Consider the following 16,828-nt stretch of genomic DNA (forward strand, 5'->3'; position numbering starts at 1 on the left):
GTCTTGAAGGACCGAAATAAAAAATAATGCAACGCGGGCTCATGGAGCCGGTGGTCGGGTCCGACCGGACCGACGGATAACTGAAGAATCGTTTGACTCTTGAGACAGCCGTGGGACAGGTCGAGCTCCCGGGTCATGTCCTGACCACGACTCATTCATCCTATCCGAGTTGTCTTTCCATTTAGACATCACTAAGATTGGGACGTTGAGTCGAGGCAAGACCCGATGCCGCACTCGGGTTGCGCGCTCTCAATGTGCATGGGCGTTGGACCCCGTGATATCGTTTCCTATGAGTTCAGGCTTGAACCGCGATGAATACAGCAAATAACAGAAAAGTACATGTTGCAAAGAGCACGTATTATCATGTTGCATACATATAATTACATAAACAAAATTATTTAAATGAGGCGTATGCGTTATCGGTGGGGAATCCAAGTAGGAAAAGCGATTGGATATCTTTGGAAAAATGTTCGCAGACGGATTTGGATAATTTTAAAGAATAGGGACGGATTTGAAAATTCGAAAAGTTCAGGGATTGGTTTGAAGATTCAGAAAAGTACAGGGACTGGTTTATAAATTCAGAAGAGTTCAGGGACTGATTTGCAAATTCAGAAAGGTTCAGGGACTGATCTGAAAATTCTAAAAGATGAGGACTGATTTGAAAATTCTAAAAATTGGAATTTTGAGGCAAGGTCGGCGGCATTGGAACCCTAACTGACTGAGGAGTACGGTGATAGGTGGCTCGTAGCGAGATTCAACTCGAGCTGACCTGTACGTCCCTTCAAAGTTCGGATCAGAAAAGACGACCAGAGGAACAGACCCGACTGGCACAAGTCGGGTCGGACGTCGCCACGGAGGCTTCCGATGGAATTTTGAGGCAAGGTCGGCGGCATTGGAACCCTAACTGACTGAGGATCATGCCTGCAGTGGTTTCATGAAGATTAGACATGTCGATTTTCCTGAGAGATGCAAAGAAAACCGGTAAAAACTGGAAAAATCTGTAAAGGGAGAAAAGAGAGAAATGGCGGTGGTGCGCGGTTGAGCGGCTCTCGGCACGTGACCACCTCGTCACGGGGGAGAGTGAGGGTCATGAGGAACCCTTAGGAAATGATGGCACGACTTGCCATAGTCGTGAGGTGGTGGAAATGTCGAGGAAGCCCGGGAAACCGTGAAGATGTCTATGGAACTCGGTTCTGGACAGGGCTGGTTTGGCAAGCTGGAAGCTTCAAATCGCAAAACTAACACCGGAAATGGACTCAGGGGGTCGAATGCATGTGGGATATAAAGTTTGGTCAAGTTTGGATCGGGTTGGGTGGCGGTCGCCGGAAAACGGTGGAGTTTTCCGGCGGTTGCGTTTTCTTTTTTTCTCCTCGTTCCCCCCAAGATCCCGAAAATGAGCTGCCCCAAAACAAGGAGGATTCCCCTCCCTTTAATTGCAAATTTTGCCGGGATTTCCGCAGATTTCGGGGAGGAAATCGCGGAAATCCCGAATTTCCTGTTCCGGTCGGCGGCTGGCCGGCAGCCGGAACAGTAACTTTTTTTTTTTTTTGAAATGGTGATAAATTGGGAAATGATAATTTTGCCCCCTTGGAGCCGATGGACCGAAATTAGGTGCTGACAGATATTGTGTAAAACTTAAAATGAATCTTTGAAATTATTTTATTGTGATAAGAAGCAAATAAGTGCTCAAAAAATTAGAATAATTGCTATAAGAAATGATGCATAAACTATTAAAATGAACATATACAATGCTAAGGATATAAAATTATAGAATATTTAACTGATAATATAATGATCTTACAAAAGAATCACGAACCTAAAAAGTAAAAAATTTATGATATAGCACTATGAATTGAAGCCCCTAACAAAATAAAAGATGAAATTCAAATATATGATGCATATTCATTTAAAAAGGAAAAACTAAACTTTTTGTTGTGAAAAATCTAATTAGCAATTAACGCGAATAAATGATTCATACTAATTGAAATAATTAGTTTCAAATTATTATTATAATAATTAAATTACTTAAATTTGCTAAAAATAATTAAATATTGTATTTTAAATTTTAAAATTAATAATTGAAATATTATTATATTTATAAAAAAATTAGTATTTCAAATATAAATAATTACTATAAATATGATATAGAAATTTATGAAAACGAACCGTGCAGTGCAAAAAAAAAAGACTAGTTATAATAAATATCTAGTTTTAGTAATACAAATCCTGTGCCCCATCTCCTCGTCTCATCTCCTATCCCATCATCCAGATCGTGCCACATGTCCGTTCATGACGTCATAGAACGAGGCATCTTCTCCCTACATTTTCAATTCCAAGTTTGACCTTTAAAAGTCATTTTATTAATTTTTCCCCTTTAACACTAAATTAAGATACTATATGTATATATATGACATAAATTTTCATTGGATCCTACTTTTTTTTGTGTATGAACATCTATCATATTGTGGAGACAAAATGAATGCGTTGGAACAGTCCATAATACCGATAAACATGGATCCAAGATTTAGGAAATGTTAGAATAAATTTTTAATGAAGCAATATGCATTTTCTTTATTACTTTCGTTTTTTTTTCATAATAATTTTGAATGTATAGACGAGATTTTTTTTCATATTTTATTTTGTTAATTGGAACCTCGTTTTAATCAACTAAACCTGATAGTAATTATCTCGATATCAAATTTATTTATTTTTAGATGTCTTAATTTTAAAATTATTTAAGCTAATTATCGTAATTTTGTGTTAAAAGAGAAACAACTAATATATTGGAATTGAAAATGTAAGGAGAAGATGCCTCTCTCTATGACGCCATGATCAGACAGGAGATGAGATAGGGAGATGGGAGAGGATTTGCTATATACAAATTTTATTTTGGTGCGATTCAGAATTCCTTTTTTCCACGGTGGTTTCTAATAATGCTCAATTAAATTTTTTATATTTTAATTTTATACATTACATAGACTATGAAAACTTAATGAGAGTTCCCTCTCCCACCATCTTCATCCTAAGGCACATCATCGTTGAGGTTGATCGTATCTAGCTCAGCGCGGTCAGAAAGTTGAGAATATGGTGAACTCGCAGTCACACCTATAGGTGTTTAGGAAGATTGCTAAGATGAACCCCAATAGTTGCAGATCTAGATCCCGAGCCACCAAATTGGGCTTGGAACTGGAAAGATGTTAAAGCCGATGGCAATTGGAAATTGAAAGCTAGGTGGACTTTTATTGTATGGAGGATAAGGAACTTAATTTTTAATTGTTTTACCATTTAATCTATTTAATGCAAGAACCTTACTTATTTTACCTATAAAACAAAATTTTAACATAAATCTTATTTAGACGTTTACATTTGTGATGATCCTATATAATATTGATATTTATTTTTCTAACATTATTTATTGCATGTGATACAACTTTATATATATATATATATATGTATATATATGTACACTAGCTTACTATTCGTGCGATGCACAGGTTTGTGATATACTCAACCTACTCAAATTTGTACAAAAATATTTTAAAAGAAGAACATTATAATCAAAGCATTCCTTTTTGATAATTCATATTTTGGCAATTTTAACAAAAAATCTTAAAATGTATGCATAATATAAGGTTATAAAATTAACTTATGGAAAACACAATTTGAAAATATTAATTTTTAATTCTTTTACCAAGGGATTTTTTAATGCACACCCAATATTTTCAATTGGAAATCAGACATGTTCACATAACTAAATTGATTATCATATAAATTATTTAATTTTAAATTTTAAATAAACAAATAAAATATTATGAAATTAATCTCTTCTTATCAATGTTTACATTTAATGATAATTATAGACATGTAAATTTTATAAATTCATGACACCTATAGGAAATTATAACATAAATTACTGTTGATATTCAAATAATCTTTCATATGTAATTTTCCTAATAAAATTATTAATTTTTAAATTTTATATAACAAAAATAAAGCAAAATTAAATAAGTTATAATATGAATTTCTTCATTATTGATGTAAATGCTAATGTATTTATTTATAGTAATATAATATTAATAAGATCAAAAAATTATATGCAACTTCTCTCTAAAATATTTTACAACGTCAAATTCCATAGCAAAAACTTATACATAATAGGTGAAATAATTTCAAGGTATTTTTTTATTATGAGTGATTTTATAGATGATAAAACTTAAATTGATTAATTTTCTATAGAAAATAAATTTAATTATATATATTTTAATACATTTAATGCATAACTAATGTACCAATTATATTTGACATATGTATTATAGATTGATAATCATCATAAAGCTAAACTTAAATCTCAATGTGCACTACTATTAAAATTGATGTACACTTAACCTCTCAAAATCCAATTTGATGTAAAAAATTTCTTGAGGTCAAATTTGATGTAACATGCATTTCTGGAGGACTAATTTGTCAATTTACTCATTATTATTTCATAAAACAGAATAATTATTATCTCCTTTTTTTTGTATTTCTAAAACATTAATTTTGCATTGAAAAAGAAAGATAGAGAAAATTATAAATTAATTTTTCATATTCTTTTAAGTAACCTGTTCCCGGCAATTGGTGCTCAGCATTTGCTCTTTTAGATTTCTTCTGCTGCTATCCCTTCGTTTTGTCGGTCAGCTATTGAACCTTAGGTGCATGCAAAATTAAGTGGTTCCATTAATTATTTATCAATCTGGGCATCGCTCAAACCTTGTACAAAACAACTTCACAGTGACATGTGCTCTCGACTTGATACTAAGAGTTTTCGAGTTCAATTCTCATAAATGGGGATAAATTGGGAGGTCTGATATCCCAAATTGCAACTCCCAAGCTTTGAATTACACCCAAAAGCGATGTAACATGTGGGCAAGAGATTGGAAATCGCTAAGGACTAGGAAACTTTCTCGCTCGAATTAGCTCCAAAACTTTGTCAATTTAAGGGTCTGATCCCTCCGTTTTTCTTTTTTCATCGAGGGATCAGAAAGACTTGGGAGAAGACCCCGAACAATAACTGTTAAACACAAGAATTGTCTTGAATGCTTGAGTTTATTCGATGACCAGAGATTACATATATATACATTGCTGAAGAGGAAACTAGAATAAGCTAATTCTAGGTGAATATCAAAAAGTGCCTAATTTAGGGAGATTACAATAAAATATATATTACAAGATGTATCCCGAGATGTTGTCATAGGAGATTTAGTGTATCTCGAACATATCTCGTAATACTCCCCCTCAAGTTGGAGCATGAGATTGTCGAACGCCCAACTTGCCAAGGAGAAAGGCAAACCGATCTTCGACCCAGCCCCTTCGTGAATATATCTGCGAGCTGCAGCTTAGTTGAGACATGTGAAGTGGCAATGATTCGAGACTGGATGTGTTCACGAATAAAATGGCAGTCTATCTCTATATGCTTGGTTCTCTCGTGAAACACAGGGTTAGCTGCGATATGTAAAGCAGCCTGATTATCTCGGGTTAGATGTATCCCGAGATATTATCATAGGGAATTTAGTGTATCTTGAACATATCTCGTAATGCTTTCTAGATGCAGTTTGTCGCCTGGGCCAATGGGTGGGGGAAAAAAGAGCAAATTAACAAACTGAACCACCGAACTAATCAAAGCGAACCAAACAAGGAAAATCCGAACTGGTCCGTTAACTGTGATTAATCGAACCGAAAAGTTTTTCAAATAATTTTTCGAAGAAATGAATTAAAAGACAAAATAATCCCGGATAAAGTCGTGACCGATGAAAAAGAAGTTTATAATTAACAATCTTGATGAAACTGATGTTGCCAAGAAACTAATTTTGCGTTGACTCTGTAGATGATATGGGTTAGATAATAGAGGGTCATCATTATGAAGGACCAGTAAAATCCAAACTGAGAAAATGATCTAACAGATAATACAGTTACCAAGCCAACTTTTCACAAATCAGAGTATATAAAGAAACCATGAAGAAAGAGTCTCCACACGGCATATGGTACTATTCCTTCCACATCATACTAAGATTATACACCCATATTCCTTGAGCAATTTCATTGGCGCCGTCCATGGGAACGGGCGAAAGGCTATATGAATCCGCTTTGCCTTCCTTGACGTTTCCTCATTCAATGGATCTAAGCCCTGAAGCAATTGGGAGCGGTGTCTTGCTCTACAATTTCCTCTGTTTCCCACTTATCCTTGCTTCGATGATGATGGCCGAGAAGAGATGGCGGGGAAAGGAGATGGCATCTCAAACCGTCTCAATTTGGAGATGGCATACTCCTGCATTGGTGTCTGGAAACATGATCATGTTGATGCCGTATAGAACAAGAAGGAACATGATAATGCCCTCCTTTCCTGCGTTTAACAGACATCGAGCGGTTGATTGGAGAGGAAGTTGGTTGCAATGAGCCTAAAGAACTCGATGTTCACTCCAACTGTCTGATCTCGTGACTGGGGGAAGCAAGGAAATCAAATCGTCAATTCTACCCCTCATTGTCAAAAACCGCCTGGAATTCGGACGAGTCTTCTTCAATTTCTGCATCGCTATTATTTTTCTGTAAAATTTTGAATGAAACTTGCCCAGATGACGAACCTCTGTTTCGACCTTCATCAAAATTGTCTCATTACTGAGCCAACCTTCATCAGAAGTGTCTCATTACTGAGCTTTCCGTTGGGTAAATGAATTTCATGTCTGAAGACGTAGCAAAAGCTAGTTATTATGGTCTTTCTTCTTATTGGCATAAATTTTTATACTTTAATCGTGTCATCATGGCTAGGGGGCCGGAGGCTTTTGTTGATTATATCTATTGAAATGGATCACCAAGAGCACAATTTTGGACCATTGAATTTGATTATTCTTCTCTTTCTTGAGTGATAAAGTCAGTGCATTATTGTCCTCCGAATTGGTTGCTCGGTATAACTCATTCGGAACCGGCTTCCAAATTATTTTCAGTTTTGGAAAGGAATCGATGATCAAATGGGACATTTCATGGATTTTGTCTCTAAAACAATCGACGGTGGATACTATCCATGCAATCATTTTTCATGTCTGGAATTTTACTATATTCCCATGTATTTGTTCCATCCTCTGTATAATCCCTTCTTTCTTTTCCTCTCGAGTAGATATTATTTACTTGACCACTTGGTGGCAAGCCACATTGAAAATGGAATATTACTATTTGATTTGGTAGGTGGCGTTTATAACATGAGAGGGTGGAAGAATAGTTCGAGCACTTGGAACTTTGGAAAATGCTATTCTACTTGTCTGTGTTTCCCTCGCACACTAGACTCTTCTATGAAATTAGCCTTCCCGGATGAAGAGATTTGGGAACCTCTTTATGCAGAAATACATTTCCTGGGAACAACACATGTCCTTCGAACGGGGAGAAGACTGGCAAATTAATACTTTGAAAGTAAACTGATGGATACGATAGGCAAAAGAAGATCAACAAGCGGAAGGATTCGTTATAAACATAAAAGGAAGGACAAGCAACAGAGCATCTAAGCTACCTTCGACACCATCATTGTGGTCCACATCAGGGCCAAGAACAAGCTGTGAACAAAAGGAATGCTGGAGAAGGATCATCTCGGAAAAAGAATCGATCATTGTTTTGCCTCTATTTATTAGGATATTAGTGCTATATATATATCCTTATATAAGTTTTTTTATTTAAGATTCTTATTTTGAATTTATTGATAAAATTTCATCTATAAAAATCTACGACTTTAACTTAGGATGGAGAAACTATATATATATATATATATTGTATACATTTCTAATTGATTTTATTATTTACGACTCACGTCAAATACGGTATTAGTACTTAATTTTGACCCTAAACATTATTTAGAGATAAAAAATGTGTATTATATTTCGGTAGGATAAGAAAGCTAAATAAATAAACAATTACATAACTATTTATAAATACATTTTCATAAACAAATATATGATTATTTATCTGCTAACAATGACCAAAAACTAGTTGAGAAACCGCTCATTGCGTGGGAAATGATTAATAAATTTTTGATAGAAAGTAATATTTTAAATTAAATATATTATGAATTTTTTTTAAAATTATGGATTTAAAAATTATTTCACTTGAAAATCAAATGACTTTATTGGAAGATTACTAATCTTTCATCCAAAAATGGGTTTTGGTATCCTGCATAGGATTTTCATGTCCTAAACCAAAATCACACAATTTAACATTAATATCTAAAAAATGTAAAACAGTTCAAATTATACAATTCAAATACGCTCATTTAGATTCTATCATGCAGTAGTAGCATACTACATAATTTAAGATAATTGTTTTTTCCACTGAAAACAATAAGTGTTTCAAGAAATCGAAGTAATTAGAGATAGTTATCTAAGATAATTAAATTTGGAGAAATAAATTTATTCACACTAAGAAATTTATTGATTTCATTCGATATGTATAGGCAAAAATTATAAAATATAAAATCATAAGAGGTAAATGAATTACATTTATTGATAAATTATATTCTATTTGTTGAACCTTATCAAGTAAATTAAAAAGTAATAAATAAGTATGCATTTAAATTTAAGTAAAAATAAGTATGCATTTTAAAATCCATTATAATAATTTTCTACTGTATGTTATTTTTGCAGCTAATTATCACAAATAGAAATGTTGAAATAATGAAGTGGTGCTATACAGAAATAGATGATCGAGATTTATATCAATCGAAAAACCAAAAAAGGATTTAAAAAAGTAAAAACTAATTGCGTATTAGTTTTTGAATTTCAATTTGCATCATAATACTCTAAAAGTTTCATGAAAAGTCGACCTGATAAAAAAAATTTACAATTATTAAGTTTAATTCTTATATATATAATTTGAGACATAAAGTATATTTTCTAAACATTTTTTGATATACATATTGAAAATATTTAAGTCATATTTACATGAAGTGTCTTTCCTCGATGTTAAAGGAATACATAATATTTAAGATAATTATGCTAGGAGAGCAAAACAATCAGAAAAATATACATTTCTCATAGATGGAATTGCTATATAATTTCCATGTATGACCAACCGATGGTGAAAATAAATATATCTTGCAAGATAATAATTTGAAGATTTATCTAATAAATAGTGCCTAGTACAAGATTAAAAAAAGAAAATCTATAGAAAATAAGAAAAATAATATTAAAAGCTAATCATGTAAGGTTAAATTAACACAAAGTTTATATTGTACATTATTTTTTAAATGAAGCTTTACATGAAAAGAGTTATTGATGACTAGAATAGTTCAAAAACACAAAATTTATAACGGGGAGTGATAAGAGACTTAAGTTGTATCACAAATTTCTTTGTTCCAAAATTTTCTAGAGAAATCACTTTATTTAAATATAAATCTTGCAGTAACAACTAAAATAAATCATAAAACTATATAAATTGGGTAAAAAATAGTTAATATTGAGGGAAATATTCTTAAAAATCAAAGAAATTTGAAAAGATAATACTAACTCCATCAATCTTCCAGAGTATAGGCCTAACGTAGTTTGTCTAAACCTAATCATACCGATTGACCGTTCAAAACCTAGCCCAGGAAGTCATGAGGCCGCTGCCAAAATTTCTTCTCAATTAGAGTTTGTTGGGCAAATTACACAAAAAAAACCTAAGTTTTGTAAATGTCTCAGTTTTGTCCTAAATTTTATTTTATAACAAAAAAACCATAAGTTTTCTAAATTATCTAAAAAATGACATCCGTTATAAATTTCGTCAATTTTGCATACGTGGACTGTTAACTTCAGACATAAATTAATAAACAAATAGGATAGGTTAAATAAAAAACTTCAAATTTTCAAAAAGTCTCAATTTCATCATAAATTTAATATGTAATGAAAAAAACCATATGTTTTTGCTTTAAAGTCGGCCTCGGCTAGCATCTCCTCTCATGGACCATTTCTGAGAAATTTTTAAAATATGTATTTTTAAAATTACAAATCAAAATTTGGAATAAAACTGAGACTTTTCTGAAAATTTAAGTTATTTTTGTAAAGAAAAGAGAAGATGATCAGATGATATGTAAATTTTGTGGGTTCCGTGAAGTCCACGTAGGCAAATAGACGATAAACTTAACGGAATGGTAACGGGAGGTCAAATCTGAGACGATTCTCAAAATATATGGTTTTTTTGTTACAAAACAAAATTTATGACAGAGCTGAGACATTTTAGAAAATTTAAGTTTTTTTGTGTAATTTGCCCGAGTTCGTTTGACATCCCGATTGAGGCTTGATCTCATGCTGGTGGGAGCTCTTGGCAAATGATTTCTCTCCTGTTCTTTTTGTCCACCACTGCTCTGTTCTAGCTGGTTTATCCTTGTACAGATTAGCTTATATACTGAGAATGTAAATATATATTGATATAATATATAAATGCAATAACCAATAAAATTTGGAAGGCATATATACATATGGCCATGTAAATTATTTTAATGCCTTATTGAACTATATTCCATTGTATTTAATTTATATCTATATATTCTACTGCATATTTTCTTCCCTTGTGTATACAATCTATATATTCGACTATACAATTAATTAATAGAATTTAAAACAATTTGTATATATTTCCTTACGATATAACTGATGACATGATAAAATCAGATAGCTCTATTTATTATTTTTGATGAGGTGGCGGCTTAAGAATTCGACACGCGATTCGTTTTCATATATATATATATATGATTAATAATGAGTTTTTCATTATTTTAACATTTAATGCATACTGAATATTATTTATTTTTCCTATAGATAATATTGTTTAATTTTAAAGTTTATTTAGACATTTACATTTCTAATCTTATATTACTTTGGCATTTACCATTCTACCATTCTATCACCGACTAGAAATTTAACCTTCTGCTCGTCCTCTGTCGGGCAGAGCTTCCACAACTAAATCGCCATCGGCCTCTGATATATCGGCATTGTAAACAAACCGCTTTGCCGCCAGCAGATAGATGAGGAAATTAACTAATATGAGGATCGCCAAGAACAAGTAGTACAGGTCCAAACGCGAAGTATTCAGGTTGTCTAGGATCCAACCTTGGTGTCCATTCTTCTTGGTAACGCTTGCGACCACCTTCAGGACGAAGCTATTGAGGAAGTTCCCTATCCCCATGCTAGTCGTGAAGTAGGAAGTCCCGAGGCTCTTCATCCCCTGAGGGGCCTGATCGTAGAAGAACTCCATCCTTGGGGGTTCTGCAAAGGCGTCAGCGAAACCCAACAACACAAATTGTGGGAGGAGGATGAAAATGGTGCGCGGGACGGTCTCGCCTTTGCCAAAAATGCCCTTCTCCTTGGCAACGGCGAGACGTTTCTTCTCAGCGAAGCAAGCAATGACCATGACGGCTGCTTGGAGCCCAAGGCCGATCCCCATTCTCTGGAGCAGTGTGATCCCCCTCGGGTTTCTCGTGTGTCGCCTGACGAATGGGAGGAAGCAGCGGTCATATAGCACGAGGCCTATCAGCATGGAGATGATAAGGAACGAGCCGAGGCTCGCAGGAGGGATCTTGAAATTTGGGCCCATGCTCCTGTCTAGTGTTGCGCCCTGTTTGACAAAGAGCGTGTTAACCTGGGCCACCAACATGCTCGGGACGAACGTAGTGATTAGTATCGGGATCATTTTGATCATTTGCTTAGTTTCTTCGACATGGGTGACTGGGCACATCAGCCATGGAGAGTTCGAATCGGTCTTCACGGCGGCTTTGTCCAAGAACCTGCAATCACGAAATATACAATTAAAAGCCAAAACCAGGACGGATGTGTCGGAAAAGTTTACCAAAGACAAATCAAATTAATGCGACCTCAGAAAAGGCGTATGTTCAATCCTGGATTTCCTCCTTCTCGTGTATTCCTCGACAGGCAGCTCATGGAGCTCCTTGGGATTGTTCGGGAACGCAACATTCCACTTCCTCAAAGCAGCCACCAGGACCTGCAGTATCCTGGTGAAAGGGCTCCCTGATGCCGCCTTATGTCGGTAAAATGGGGTCCCTGATATGAAAATCAGTATCGATATTGCGAGCCCGATGGTCGGGATCCCATAACCGAGGGCCCAACCCACATTGTCCTGCACATAAACCAGGATGGTGTAGGCGAACAGCTGCCCAAAGAAGATGCTAAACATCCACCAGTTGAAGAAGGACAGCTTCTGGATCCGTTCCTTGTGATCGAACTCATCAAACTGCTCTGCACCAATTGTCGAGATGTTGGGTTTTGTCCCGCCATTCCCCACAGCAATTAAGTAGAGAGCGCCGTAGAAGATCCCGACTTGGAGCGGCATGGTCTGCTTGTCGCATTGCTCTTCTTTGCTTCCAGGCTCACACATTGGAGCCTGCAGCTGTGGGATCCATACGGCTAGCGTTAAGAGTGACATCCCCTGTTTATTAGTCACATAAACACAACAAATATCAATCTTGTATCGAGTTTTTATTCCTAACCATGTTCATCAGCCAGAAATAGACTCATGTTTGGTAGCTGTGAATGGAATGGAAGTGGAATCAACCATACCAAATGGTTGCATTCATTTAGTATGGTTGATTCTGTTCCATTAGATTCCGTTGCTGCCTAACCTAACATGATCTAACATCTTCTGTTTCCGTGCAAAGGAAGGCCAGATTCTGATAAAATACCGAGAGATAAATGGCAGAACCAATCATGAAAGTCCAGTATCGCCTGAGATAAGCATCGGCAATATAAGCGCCAAGAATGGGAGTCAACCAGGTGGTGCCGACCCAGTCCGTGACATTGCTCGAGGATGTCACAGTGCCTTGGTGTAGCTTCGGGACAGGTACATCACTAGGTTCGACGCTATCCCCCAATATGCTGCCCTCTCGAAAATTTCATACACTGCACCAAAACAGTACCCAACATACAGATATCACATATTTGGTTTAATATCCTGATTAATTAGCCCTCCGGTGTCTCAGATATCGATTCATATACGAGCATTGAGCATTACTTACCTACAATGAATGAACAAGCTCTCCATCGACCAGTTCTCGATCTTCTAATGGGTTTTCCCTTGAGATCCACGGTGCCATCTTCCGTGTAATCATCTCTTCCTTCTTCCATTGAGCTCTCGTCTGCTTTTCCCCACTAAATGTGAGGTTGCACCATCTCGAGATGGTCGACCAGTGTATGTAAAAAGTAGGAAAAACAAAGCATTCCTTTTATAATTGCCAGCAAAAATAGAGAATCGCCTGATATCTTTCCCTATATATCATGACAATGAATTGAATCACTTGACAGCAATGAAAAATGGAATCACATTCAATTAAGGAGAAATCCGACCCAACTTTTAGAAGCTGCCGGTCCTTTTCCTTATTTATTTATTTATTTTTAACCATTATTCTTGTTCATGTCTGTCACAACCCGAAATTTTAGTAACGTTTCCCCCATATTTCCTGGAATCCATTATGACATTGAAACTGACTTCTCATAAATTTCCAAAGTATATAACCAATCCATCAACTCTAATATGTATATATATTTTTCCGGAGATTTCTTTTCCGCTCTCAGATCAGTGATACAACTAAACAAAATTTTCATGTCGTAACATTTTTAAGTCTATTCTATACACAAGAAAATCTATCAACTAACTAAGGATTCCTACATAGTTCTCCGAGCTGATCCCCGATATCAAAAAGTGGTTCCTCCGCGCAATCGGAAGCTATCTGGAAAGACGTATGCAGGGTGTGAGCTGCATCTCAGTGAGCACTATATTCCAAAGCAAAATGAATAATATTAAGTGATAAATATACTTTTAATAACCCAAATATTTATATAGATAGTAATAGCATAACCTAGTCTATCAATTAATTCACCAACACAGTATATTATACAATGCATACAACTGATTACTAATCTCATTCACAACAATCAATTGCCTTTATAACATATAAAACTATTATCAGAATTAACCATCGACTCAACATCACCTTGCATTCATAACCCAATTAAATCAATTAGCAAACCACAAGACTTCCACAGAATAATTCAAACAATCGCAATAATCATCACATTTACAGCAATCGAACCAAACAAGTAATATACAACACAACCAAATCAATATAGCCATAGGGTTGCATTTTTTCGCAACAGAGTTGTGACGGTACCGTGACCGCGCACATCTCACTCATACCATTCTCAACTTCCAATATCCACATCTCATAAGCGGGGCCCGCCTATTAATCTCTGGCGGTAAGAGTTGACTCAATTTGTATTCCGTCGAGTCTCAGCGGCCGATCAAGCTCCTTTTTCTATTCTGCCGAGTCCAGCGGCCGATCCGGCTCCTGTTTATATTCCGCCGGGTCCAGCGGCCGATCATGCCCCTATTTATATTCCGCCGGGTCCAGCGGCCGATCGGGCCCTATTTGTATTCCGCTGGGTCCAGCGGCCGATCTGGCCCATTTTGTAATCCGCCGGGTCCAGTGCCCATTCATGCCATTATTTATATTCCGCCGGGTCCAGTGGTCGATCAGGCCCTATTTGTATTCCGCTGGGTCCAGTGGCCGATCCAGCCCATTTTGTAATCCGCCGGGTCCAGCGGTCCCATGGCTATAGTCAAACAACAATCACAATCATGATCAATTGTAACCATACCATCTCATGTCATACATCATTATACCCAAGCATAATCTTAATCACATCACAATGGCAGCACATTACCATCACATATCTCATACACAACCAGTAAACACAATCACACCGCGTTATCTCAACTCAAAGTGAAACATACAAAACAATATCTCTCAAATTCCATCACGGAACATAGTACGACCAATTCCTTAATCTAACTATCACAATATTCATCTTCACAATTTGTATAATTAGAACGCATCATTTCACAAAGGACTGGAATATTCACATAACATACATACATATATATATATATATCATTTCACAATGGAATAAAGTACTCACCGAATAATCAAAAATATTTCTCCAAACTTGACCTTGAGGGTGCACAATCAATGTCCTCAACTCCTATCAATCACGAGTATAGCCTGAAAAACAAGTTATGCCTAACAATAATTTTCTCCACTAATTCTCATACTAAATCGTCCTGCAATGGCCTTGGAGGATCAAGGAAACTAAGATATAAACACAACAATAGCACTAGTAATCCAACACTCAATATACGACAACAACAAAATTCTTATTATTAGATTCTTACTCTAGGCAATTTATGAAGATTATAATTCGTCATAACGTGTGTATATATTGAGGTAACAATTCAATTCACTAAATCAGCCCACATATCTTAAATATCCAAAGAAAATAATCTCATCATACGTAAAAATAAATATCAAAATCAAACTAGCTCAGATAACGGCACTTAGATCAATGAAAATAATTAATTATAGGTCTCCTACTTGACATCTTTCTTTTTATTATCACTAATGAGACAAGTTCCTATAAATTCCCATATGTGAATACTAATAAGGTTATAAGCACAAGAATAGTGTAAATAATCATATTCCTTTACCAATAATTCGTTCATAATAATAAGGTACCGAACAACACCCTTTTAGCCTCAACAAGAAATAACTCACCGGTTCACTCTAATAGCTAACTATTCAATTCTCCTAAGTTTTTCTAATGAAATTACATAAACTTCCGTTTTGAATTCCACTTTTAATTTCCTCAATTTAGCAATTCAATCGTACCACACTCTTCAATTCACCAAGGAAAATACACAATTGAATAAAATGGTGTCTCAAAACTCTAAACTCAATAATCTTTGTCGAAAGCATCCATAATCTCATCTAATCTAATTCCTTCAACTCAAGACAAATTAACTAGAGCTAAATCCATAGATATATCTATCTTTTACCCAACCAATTACGTCAATTACGGTTTTCAAATAAAAATTTAACATATAAACTTAATCTTCCATTTGCCCCTATAAAGCATAATAATCTCATTTAGTCTAACTTCTTCCTTAAGACAAATTAAACTAAGCCAAACATATAGATACATCTATCTTTCATCCAAATCAACACATCAAGATAAGATAATTAAACATAAAATCAATACACGAATTAGATCCTCCATTAATCCCTATAAGCTTAAGTAAATTCATCCACTCTAACTCCTTCAACTCAAAGCAAAACTGAATTCAATCGAATAAGAAAGTAAGAGACATAATTCGGTAAATACCTATGCTAAGATTATAGAATACCAACTTACCAACCGATCCCAAAGCTCGGCCTTCTCCTCCTTCATTTCTTCCTTTGTTCTCTCTCTCTCTCTCTCTCCCCCCTGTTCTTCTCTGTTCTGTCCTTCCATTCTTCTTTTCGAAACATAGAAAAAAACAGAAGAAGAAAAGCAAATGAAATAGAAGGAAATGTATGGCGGTGGAATCTGATGGGGGAGGAATAAGGGACACGTGGGGTCCATAGCACCACAACCTTTTTTTTTTTTTGATGCTCTAGAATATGTACGTAACATATATATATATATATACACTTATATAACATGTAAGTAAATGTATATATATATATAAACTATTTGAAATTAAAAAAATATCAGGTCTCACAATGTCAAAGTTACATGTGCAAAATGGAGAATAATTTGGTATGAAGCCAATTACTCCTATGCACTTTGATGGCATTGACCTCTGGAATCTATCTATATATTATATAAAGTTGAATACAATGTAATAAATAGTGATAAATATATATAAAGTTGAATATAATGTACTAAATTGTGGCATAATAGTAAAGGATTAAATTAATAAATACATATAAATTAAGATTTTATAAATAAAA

The 16,828-nt window shown here is 35.0% G+C and overlaps 1 pseudogene; it reads right to left on the reverse strand.

The window, feature by feature from the left end:
• Positions 1–10,773: 10,773 nt before the first annotated feature.
• Positions 10,774–16,366, reverse strand: LOC116189566 (annotated as a pseudogene).
• Between the last annotated feature and the right edge of the window lie 462 nt (positions 16,367–16,828).

This window comes from Punica granatum, chromosome 8, assembly GCF_007655135.1.
Source record: "Punica granatum isolate Tunisia-2019 chromosome 8, ASM765513v2, whole genome shotgun sequence".
Classification (NCBI taxonomy): domain Eukaryota; kingdom Viridiplantae; phylum Streptophyta; class Magnoliopsida; order Myrtales; family Lythraceae; genus Punica; species Punica granatum.